Here is an 11,492-nt window from a genome sequence, read left to right on the forward strand (position 1 = left end):
GACTCTCTCCTCCTATGAGGGGAGACCATATGTAACAGTTTAGCTTCCATCCCTCTCCTCACCCCAACCTGGACTTGAACCAGGAACCCTCTACACACATCAACAACTGACACCCACAAAGCATCGTTACCCATCGCACCACAGAAGCCACACACCATAACCAAACACAAGGGTATACGTAGTATCAGCAACAACAAACCCTGTCTCCTTACCCTGAGTCAGAAAACGACCCACTGGACCTCAGCTTTCAAATCAAACTAAATGAGAGCTCAGCACATTTTGAAGTCAAAAGACACATTGTGATGTACAAAATGAAAAAAGCCAATCAGCAAATATTAAAAATACTCTTATCTTGTGGTGCCAGTCTCTGTGTATAAAACTCTCTTCATATGAGACAAAACTATAGCTCTGTCACTGGCCTATAGTGTGTTGGAGCAGTCATGGTCTTCAGTGTGTGTTTGACTGACTCTCTCTCTTCTTGGTCCCACAAAGCAAGTGTCGGTGTTCTCTCTCCTCAAAGGGAGTCTGCCTCTCTCTCTCTCGCTCTCTCTCTTCTCAGTACTTTGTTGAAGCACCTTTGGAAACAATTACAGCCTCGAGTCTTCTCGGGTATGACGCTACAAGCTTGGCACACCTGTATTTGGAGAGTTTCTCCCGTTCTTCTTTGCAGATCCTCTCAAGCTCTGTCAGGTTGGATGGAGAGCGTCGCTGCACAGCTATTTTCTGGTCTCTCCAGAGATCCTCGATCGGGTTCAAGTCCGGGCTCTGACTGGGCTACTCAAGGACATTCAGAGAATTGTCCTGAAGCCACTTCTGCATTGTCTTGGCTATGTGCTTAGGCTCATTGTCCAGTTGGAAGGTGAACCTTGCCCCAGTCTGAGGTCCTGAGTGCTCTGGAGCAGATTTTCATTATGGATCTCTCTGTACTTTGCTCTGTTCATCTTTCCTTCGATCCTAACTAGTCTCCCAGTCCCTGCCGCTAAAAAACATCCCCACAGCATGATACTGCCACCACCATGCTTTACCGTAGGGATGGTATTGGCCTGATGACCATCATGTTCTTGGTGCTTCTCCCCCGATTGCTCAGTTTTCCTGGGCAGCCAGCTCTAGGATGCGCCTTGGTGGTTCCAAACGTCCTCCATTTAAGAATGATGGAGGCCACTGTGTTCTTGGGGACCTTCAATGCTGAAGATATTTTTTGGTACCCTTTCCCAGATCTGTGCCTTGACACAATCTTGTCCCGGTGCTCTACGGACAATTCCTTCGACCTCATGGCTTGGTTTTTGCTCAGACATGCACTGTTAATCCAAAAGTGCATCCAAATCATGCCCAATAAATTGAATTTACCACAGGTGGACTCCAATCAAGTTGTAGAAAAATCTCAAGGATGATCAGGATGCACCTGAGCTCAATTTTAAGTCTCATAGCAAAGGGTCTGAATACTTATGTGAATTAGGTATTTCTGTTTTTTATTTTTAATACATTTGCAAAAATGTAAAAAAAAAAAAACATTATTCTGTGGGAATTGTTGTATTTCATCATACCGTTTCTTACAAGTATAGTCAAGGTTCTATTTAAAGTCATGTTCTAAAATTGTTCCAAGTACCTAAAGAAAAAATATATATTCTGTAGGAATTTCAGTACTTTAGCATAACGTTTCCTACAGGTTTCCTTGTGATTCTATTAAAGTAACGTTCTCAAATTGTTCCGAGAACGTTAAGAAACAATGTTCTTGTGTGGGCGTTTCAGTGCTTCCACAGAACGTTCCACACAAGTATACATATACAGTACCTTCCGTTCTCAGAGCATAAAGAAAACTTTTTAAAAAAAACACAAAACTTCAGTAGGGTTCAGAGAACATACATTCTGTTCTCAGCATCAACAAACTCTCTGTCATCTATCTTGTTAATAAGTGTGTTCAGGTTTGTTGGCCATGCCCACTAATTAGCCAAACCTGATATCGATGCTTGTTTCCTTTGAAATGGGGTCTTTTTGAATATACTAAAATCAACAGATTTGTATGCGTAAAAAAACATGGCATGTTAGCTCCATCCTGGTGGCACAGTGGACTAATTCCATGAATAGACAACAGAAGATTACAGGTTAAAATCTCACTGATGCCGTGTCACAATAAGAAAGAAATGTGTTTGCATGATTTATGCCTAGGAAATACATTTCCATGTGTCCTATCTGGGCTCTTATTGAAACATTCAGTGAAAGTTTTAAGGAAGTTATTCAAAAACCTCCAAATAACCTCAAATTTCCATTCTCAGAGCATCAATAAAACCTCGCAAGAAAACGTTCAGGGAACTAGACTAAAACGTCCCTGCAACCTAAAAATAAAAGGCAAATTGTTAACTTCTGTTCTCAGAACTTTTTAAAAAAATCTCTTTTACCAGCAACGAAACATATGGCTAACTAATGTGAAACCAAAAATATACGTTCCAACTACTTCCAAGGAACCAAATGTGATAGCTATTTTGCAAAACTGTGTAATCTGTCAAGCAACCTTAGATGCATGGGTCCTTTGAGAGGTTATTCTCACCATTTTCACTAAAAACATCACGTGATTCTCCTCTTTTCTGAGGCGTAAAATTGACCCTGATCCACACACACACAAAGCGCTTCGCCCCGTAACGAAACAGTAGTCTCAATGTTTCAGTTTGTGGTAAATCTTGTCTTTTTAACATTTATGTGCAATGGGTCAAACAATTACCAGCGCATAAATACATAACCTGTCATCACGCTGAGTTAAGGTACCAGTCGGGGGAAAATGCAAGATGTTTTATGCCCTGTCAGGAGGCACACAGGCAGGCAGGGCAAACAGGGGAGTGGGCTGGGGCTGGGGGCTGGGATGTTGCTGCCAATGAACCCTAACCTCAACCAATCACATATCTTACCGAGACTTAAACCAAACCCTAACCTTAACCAATTAGAATGACTTCCATAAATTTAGCTGCTCCCCTTAGTTTCTTCCTTCTAGGCAGAGCTACCCTTAGAACAAAAATAGAAAAAGGAATACTCCAATCCGGCTGGGGCTGGGGTGATCTGGGTAGAGGTAAGTAGCCTACAGTGGCGAGAGAGATAGGGCTGTGTATTCTGAATCCTGTCTAGCTGCAGTTAAGATCAAAGAGAACCAGTCTGATAAGAGACGTCACAGAGCACCTCCGGCTGGAACATAAATACACATCATACACCCCAGGCCTGGGGAAAAGGAGGACACTGCTTTTTCCCCCTGATATATCAGCTTAGTGAGGAATCAGGATGGAGGAGGAGGGACAGTTAGTTGCTTATGCTACTGGGCACTACTAATACTAAACATAGCTAAGGAGAGCTGATAGTAAAATCCAAGCTACGTCTGAAATAGGTTACAGTACATCCAGGTGCAGGAAAGTAAAAAAAATAATTAAATAAATTAAATAAAAAGTGAATTTCAAGAATTGACCACTGAATTGGCTCAAGATACCACTAAAATTAGACCACCCACCCCCGTGTTTCTGACTATAACCGCCTGGCCAACATAACCGCCTGGCCAACATAACCGCCTGGCCAACATAACCGCCTGGCCAACATAACCGCCTGGCCAACATAACCGCCTGGCCAACATAACCGCCTGGTCAACATAACCGCCTGGTCAACATAACCGCCTGGCCAACATAACCGCCTGGCCAACATAACCGCCTGGCCAACATAACCGCCTGGCCAACATAACCGCCTGGTCAACATAACCGCCTGGCCAACATAACCGCCTGGCCAACATAACCGCCTGGCCAACATAACCGCCTGGCCAACATAACCGCCTGGTCAACATAACCGCCTGGTCAACATAACCGCCTGGCCAACATAACCGCCTGGCCAACATAACCGCCTGGCCAACATAACCGCCTGGCCAACATAACCGCCTGGTCAACATAACCGCCTGGCCAACATAACCGCCTGGCCAACATAACCGCCTGGCCAGAGTATACCCATTAGCAACCAGCTTTGAGTGTGACCTTAGAGTTGGCATGGCCCACTTTAGTTTGTTACCGTTTATTTATCTAGGTGATATCTGATATCTGGTCTGCAGCACCCTGCCACAGTCTACTACACTGAACAAAAATATAAACGCAACATGCAACGATTTCACTGATTTTACTGAGTTACAGTTCATATTATGGATTTTAGTCAATTGAAATAAATAAATTAGGCCCTAATCTATGGATTTCACATGACTGGGCAGGGGTGCAGTCATGGGTCGGCCTGGGAGGGCATAGGCCCACCCACTTGGGAGGCAAGCCATCCCACTGGTGAGCCAGGCCCAGCCAATCAGAATAAGGTTTTCCCCACAAAAGGGTTTTATTACAGACAGAAATACTCCCCAGTTTCATCAGCTGTCCAGGTGGCTGGACAAAAATGCACATTTTAGAGTAGAGTTTTATTGTCCCCAGCACAAGGTGCACATGTCTAATGATCATGCTGTTCAATCAGTTTCTTGGTATGCCATATATAACCCAGCAATGATATGCCACACCTGTTAGGTGGATGGATTATCTTGGCAAAGGATAAATGCTAACTAACAGGGATGTAAATATTTGTGCACAACATTTTTGACAAATAAGCTTAGTGTGCGTATGGAACAGTTCTGGGATCTTTTATTTCAGCTCATGAAACAACACTTTACATGTTGCATCATTTATATTTTTGTTCAGTATACAAGCCCGGGTCATGCTCAGCAGGGAGAAACTGAGTGTAACTGTTCTGCTACAGTGTGCCCTACTGAACACGACCCAGGATCCCATGCTGGCCTCTCATCTCTCAATCTCCTCTCTCCTTTCCCTCTCTCATATGGTTTGGTTCCACTCAGGGTTTTTTTATCCATACACATTTCATTCATACACATTTGTGTCCCAAATGGCACCCTAGTCCCTATATATTGTCTCTGGTCAAAAATAGTGGACTATGTAGGGAATAGGGGGCCATTTGAGATGCACCCCATGTCTCCAATGAGAACTCTCATCCTTCTGTCACCCAGCAGGGAAGTTTTTCATCTAGTTTTGACTCCAGACCGCCCCCTCTAACCCTCATCATCTAAAAAAGCTGACATCTTAAACTTACAGCTGCTTGAATTACCTTCTCTGGAAGGGAAGGGACACCTATTGCACCACCACACAAAGACACACACACACACACTCTGTGGACCAAGGTCAAAAGTTAGGATCTTTAATAAGGACATTGCAATTGTGCCAACCAAGACTCTGTGACTTTGGTCATCCAGCTGAAAATATGATTTTCTATACAGCATTACAATAGCCCCTCACGCTCGATACATTTCCATGTCCGTTCTGCAATCTCAACAGTCAGTGTTGTCTCTAATGGTTGGAGTAAATGGCCAGTGATGAGTTACAAACAAAGAAGCTCTTTTACGAAACCCTTCACAAAACGACCATGTTTTCAGTTTAAACATGGTCCCTGTTGAGACCTCATTGATCCTGTTTACATTTCCACCCCTGGACGGTCCTTTAAAACCCCATTACTGGCCTATACCGCTCCCCCATACACACATGCGCAAATCTGCACGCACACACATAGTGCCTGTGAAAAGTATTCAGACACCTTGACTTTTTCCACATTTTGTTACATTACAGCCTTATTCTAAAATGTATTAAATATCAAAAAAATCTCAGCAATCTACACACAATACCCCATAATGACAAAGTGAAAACAGGTTTTAGATTTCTTTTTGCAAATTTATAAAAATTAGAAACAGAAACATCTTATTTACAGCGGGGAGAACAAGTATTTGATACACTGACGATTTTGCAGGTTTTCCTACTTACAAAGCATGTAGAGGTCTGTAATTTTTATCATAGGTACACTATGTGAGAGACGGAATCTAAAACAAAAATCCAGAAAATCACATTGTATGATTTTTAAGTAATTAATTTGCATTTTATTGCATGACATAAGTATTTGATACATCAGAAAAGCAGAATTTAATATTTGGTACAGAAACCTTTGTTTGCAATTACAGAGATCATACGTTTCCTGTAGTTCTTGACCAGGTTTGCACACACTGCAGCAGGGATTTTGGCCCACTCCTCCATACAGACCTTCTCCAGATCCTTCAGGTTTCGGGGCTGTCGCTGGGCAATATGGACTTTCACCTCCCTCCAAAGATTTTCTATTGGGTTCGGGTCTGGAGACTGGCTAGGCCACTCCAGGACCTTGAGATGCTTCTTACGGAGCCACTCCTTAGTTGCCCTGGCTGTGTGTTTCGGGTCGTTGTCATGCTGGAAGACCCAGCCATGACCCATCTTCAATGCTCTTACTGAGGGAAGGAGGTTGTGGGCCAAGATCTCGCGATACATGGCCCCATCCATCCTCCCCTCAATACGGTGCAGTCGTCCTGTCCTCTTTGTAGAAAAGCATCCCCAAAGAATGATGTTTCCACCTCCATGCTTCACTGTTGGGATGGTTGTCTTGGGGTTGTACTCATCCTTCTTCTTCCTCCAAACACGGCGAGTGGAGTTTAGACCAAAAAGCTCTATTTTTGTCTCATCAGACCACATGACCTTCTCCCATTCCTCCTCTGGATCATCCAGATGGTCATTGGCAAACTTCAGACGGGCCTGGACATGCGCTGGCTTGAGCAGGGGGACCTTGCGTGCGCTGCAGGATTTTAATCCATGACGGCGTAATGTGTTACTAATGGTTTTCTTTGAGACTATGGTCCCAGCTCTCTTCAGGTCATTGACCAGGTCCTGCCGTGTAGTTCTGGGCTGATCCCTCACCTTCCTCATGATCATTGATGCCCCACGAGGTGAGATCTTGCATGGAGCCCCAGACCGAGGGTGATTGACCGTCATCTTGAACTTCCATTTTCGAATAATTGCGCCAACAGTTGTTGCCTTCTCACCAAGCTGCTTGCCTATTGTCCTGTAGCCCATCCCAGCCTTATGCAGGTCTACAATTTTATCCCTGATGTCCTTACATAGCTCTCTGGTCTTGGCCATTGTGGAGAGGTTGGAGTCTGTTTGATTGAGTGTGTGGACAGGTGTCTTTTATACAGGTAACGAGTTCAAACGGGTGCTGTTAATACAGGTAATGAGTGGAGAACAGGAGGGCTTCTTAAAGAAAAACTAACAGGTCTGTGAGAGCCGGAATTCTTACTGGTTGGCAGGTGATCAAATACTTATGTCATGCAATAAAATGCAAATTAATTACTTAAAAATCATGCAATGTGATTTTCTGGATTTTTGTTTTAGATTCCGTCTCTCACAGTTGAAGTGTATCTATGATAACAATTACAGATTTCTACATGCTTTGTAAGTAGGAAAACCTGCAAAATCGGCAGTGTATCAAATACTTGTTCTCCCCACTGTACATAAGTATTCAGACCCTTTGCTGTGAGAGTCGAAATTGAGCTCAAGTGCATCCTGTTTCCATTGATCATCCTTGAGATGTTTCTACAACTTGATTGGCATCCAGATGTGGTAAATTCAATTGATTGGACATGATTTGGAAAGGCACGTACCTTTATATATAAGGTCCCACAGTTGACAGTGCACGTCAGAGCAAAAACCAAGCCATGAGGTCAAAGGAATTGTCCATAGAGGATTGTGTCGAGGCACAGATCTGGGGAAGGGTACAAAAACATTATGTTAGCCATGAAGGTCCCCAAGAACACAGTGGCCTCCATCAATCTCAAATGGAAGATGTTTGGAACCACCAAGAGCTGGCCACCCGGCCAAACTGAGCAATCGGGAGAGAAGGGCCTTGGTCAGGGGGGTGACCAAGAAGCTGATGGTCACTCTGACAGAGCTCGAGAGTTCCTCTGTAGAGATGGGAGAAACTTCCAGAAGGACAACCATCTCTGCAGCACTCTACCAATCAGGCCTTTATTGTAGAGTGGCCAGACAGAAGCTACTCCTCAGTAAAAGCCACATGACAGCCTGCTAGGAGTTCGGCAAAAGGCACCTAAAGACTCAGACCATGAGAAACAAGATTCTCTGGTCTGATGAAACCAAGATTGAACTCTTTGGCCTGAATGCCAAGCGTCACGTCTGGAGGAAACCTAGCACCGTCCCTACGGTGAAGCATGGTGGCAGCATCATGCTGTGTGGATGTTTTTCAGCGGCAGGGACTGGGAGACTAGTCAGGATCGAGGTAAAGATGAACAGAGAAAAGTACAGAGAAATCCTTGATGAAAACCTGCTCCAGAGCACTGTGGACCTCAGACTGCTGCGAAGGTTCACCTAACAACAGGACAATGACCCTAAGCACACAGCCAAGACAATGCAGGAGTGGCTTCAAGACAAGTCTCTGAATGTCCTTGAGTGGCCCAGTCAGAGCCCGGACTTGAACCCAATCGAACATCTCTGGAGATACCTGAAAATAGCTGTGCAGCAACCCTCCCCATACAACCTGACAGAGTTTGAGAGGATTTTAAAATGTTTTATTTAACCTTTATTTAACTAGGCAAGTCAGTTAAGAACAAATTCTTATTTTACAATGACGACCTGCAGAAGATCTGCAGAGAAGAATGGGAGAAATTCCCCAAATACAGATGTGCCAAGCTTGTAGAGTCATACCCAAGAAGACTCGAGGCAGTAATCGCTGCCAAAGGTGCTTCAACTAAGTAATGAGTCAAGGGTCTGAATTAGGGATGCACCGATATTACATTTTTGGCCAATATCCAATATTTTCCTTAAAAAAAGGACACCGTTACCGTTAACCGATATTACATTTTTGTGTGGCCTTTTAAGCATTCTAGTACAGTTAAATAGTTAACCCACACACACACGCACACACACACACACACACACACACACACACACACACACACACACACACACACACACACACACACACACACACACACACACACTGACCAAAAAGTTATTTTGTTGCCATTTTCCTTATGTCCTCATTATGTAAACCCTGTTTCTTGTCTGCACCGAAGTAGCGGTCCTTGTACCTAGCATCGAGCATGGTGGGGACACAGTAAAGAGGCTCAGAGAGAATGCCACTGATTTGCTTGTTCACAGCCTCTTGTAGAGTACTTTTGCAAGTTTTAACCCCACAGTATGTGTGGGCAGTTTTGTTGAGCAGGCGTTTCAATGCCATGACAGAGGGTATCACGTCTGCTGCAGACACAGTTTAGCTTATTTCTCCAGTCAGTTGTTCGAATGGAGCTAGGAGTGTGTTCATGTTTCAAACATGTTCTCAAATGCCATTGAAATGGCAGCAGTGGTATGAGAACCAGCACATTCTTGAACATGCAATACGGTTTCCTCAGTTCGAAATCCTCGTCAACCCACTGTGCTGTCAGACTCATCATGCTCATGGGGCTGGCATCGCTGGTCCAAATGTCAGTCATGAAGCTAATAGCAGTGACGCCCATAGCAAGTAGCTCATAGATGTGCGTTTCAACAATACTGTGTAACTCCGGTAGGGCAACATCTGAAAAATAGTGCCTACTTGGTAGTGTGTACCGGTGCTTGACCAGTCAGCGAAGCCAACATAATCCTCGACAGAGAACGGTTGATTGTCAAGGGAAATGAATTCCATTATCTTGGCGTTAATGGATTTCGCCTTTGAGTTGTCTCGCTGAAATGTTCTTACTCTTTAAAATGACTGCTCGACTTGAACTTGTTAAGTTGCTGGAAGTGTGCGTAATTTTCTGCTTTTGTTCTGTGTAGCGCTGTATTTTTCGTGGTGTCATTACATCATCTACCTACGTTATATAGGTATGCATGTCAGCTTTGACATCGGTGTTGCAAATCGACGTTAAACTCGACATTGGGCAATGCCGATGTTGGCATTTTAGCTAATATCGTCCGATTCCGGTGTGCTTACCAATATATTGTACATCCCTAGTCGGAATACTTATGTAAATGTGATATCATTTTTTTATAAATGTGCAAAAGAATCTAAAAACCTGTTTTTGCTTTGTCGTTATGGGATATTGTGTGTAGATTGATGAGGAAAAAAACAACAATTTAATACATTTTAGAATAAGGCTGTAATGTAACAAAATGTGGAAAAAGTCAAGGGGTCTGAGTACTTTCCGAATGCACTGTATATTGTAAATGCACATACACACATGCATGCAGGCATATGCACACACACACCACACATCCCCGGTCAGAGGGATTCAGGAAGCTTGAGAGGATGTGAGGACAGGAGGGATGGGACAGTTCCCTTGTCACTCCTCAGCATTTGGGTTGGATTGATCTGTACTGCAGTATGTGTGTGTGTGTGTGTGTGTGTGTGTGTGTGTGTGTGTGTGTGTGTGTGTGTGTGTGTGTGTGTGTGTGTGTGTGTGTGTGTGTGTGTGTGTGTGTGTGTGTGTGTGTGTGTGTGTGTGTGTGTGTGTATTTTGGTTGGACTGATCTGGACTGAACTGGAATACTAACCTAGTCTTTCCATTCACCTCCCACAATAATCTCTTGGGCCACCTCAAGGACTGGACTCACACAAGCTCACCGGAACCACAGTGTCTAAAAATAACACACACATACATACACTCTAACATCACTATGGGTTGGCCTTTATGCTAGCTATAGGAGATGACTTCTGAGTTCATGTGTGTACGTGTTCGTGCACGTTTTGCCTCCGTTTCACTTTCCCCTAAGACTGAGCCACAGGAATCACACAAGAGGCAGCTTTACTCGTTCTGTGTATCCCCCCGACTCCCCAACCGCATGAATTCAACTTTTCCCCCATCCTGTATTTAGTGCGGTGCGAAATACATAAACCAACCCTTTATGAAGGCGAAAGACTGACTTTGCTGTGTTATTAGAATTGACAGTGAGTCGTTGAATAATGTTATACATTTCTGTGGTTTCCGGGGCTGGCCCCCAAGATCAAACAGGAACATTAATTCAGTGTTTTCCAGAGTTTGGCCTCCCCAGCTGATATTTATCGCAACACGTCAATGAGCTCACTGTGTCTGTCTGGCACTGGCACACCCTCCTAAAGCTTCCCCTTAGTGTTGAGGCCGGGGGATGGTGAACTGCATGGCGGTTCCTGTTGGAGCCAGTTACCAGGATGTTCAACAGGAATACATGGAAAAAACAAATCCTGAGATAAAGCATTTCAACTGTGGATGGATAACACATGTGCCAGCATGTGTTTGTGTGTGTGTATGTAGCCAGGGTCTGGCCACTGGCATACCACACACCCCCGCCAAAACAGTAAAAAAAATATATATATAATAATAAAAAAAGGCTACATTTTTTTGCATTACAGGAAATTAGCTGTAAAATGGAAAACATTTGGCTCATGGAAGAATAGCAGAAAATGTGCTTTAAAACTACTAAATTCTCTCAGCTTCATTGCAAAATATTTAGAATAGCATGAAATCATCTGTAAAACAAATAAAAAAAGACAGCAATATGTGTAGAAAAATCAACATTCTCTCTTAGCCTCATGGCAAAATGTGTAGGAATATTCCCAAAACAAATATATATATATACATACAGTACCAGTCAAAGGTTTGGACACAC

This window comes from Salmo trutta, chromosome 2, assembly GCF_901001165.1.
Source record: "Salmo trutta chromosome 2, fSalTru1.1, whole genome shotgun sequence".
Lineage (NCBI taxonomy): Eukaryota > Metazoa > Chordata > Actinopteri > Salmoniformes > Salmonidae > Salmo > Salmo trutta.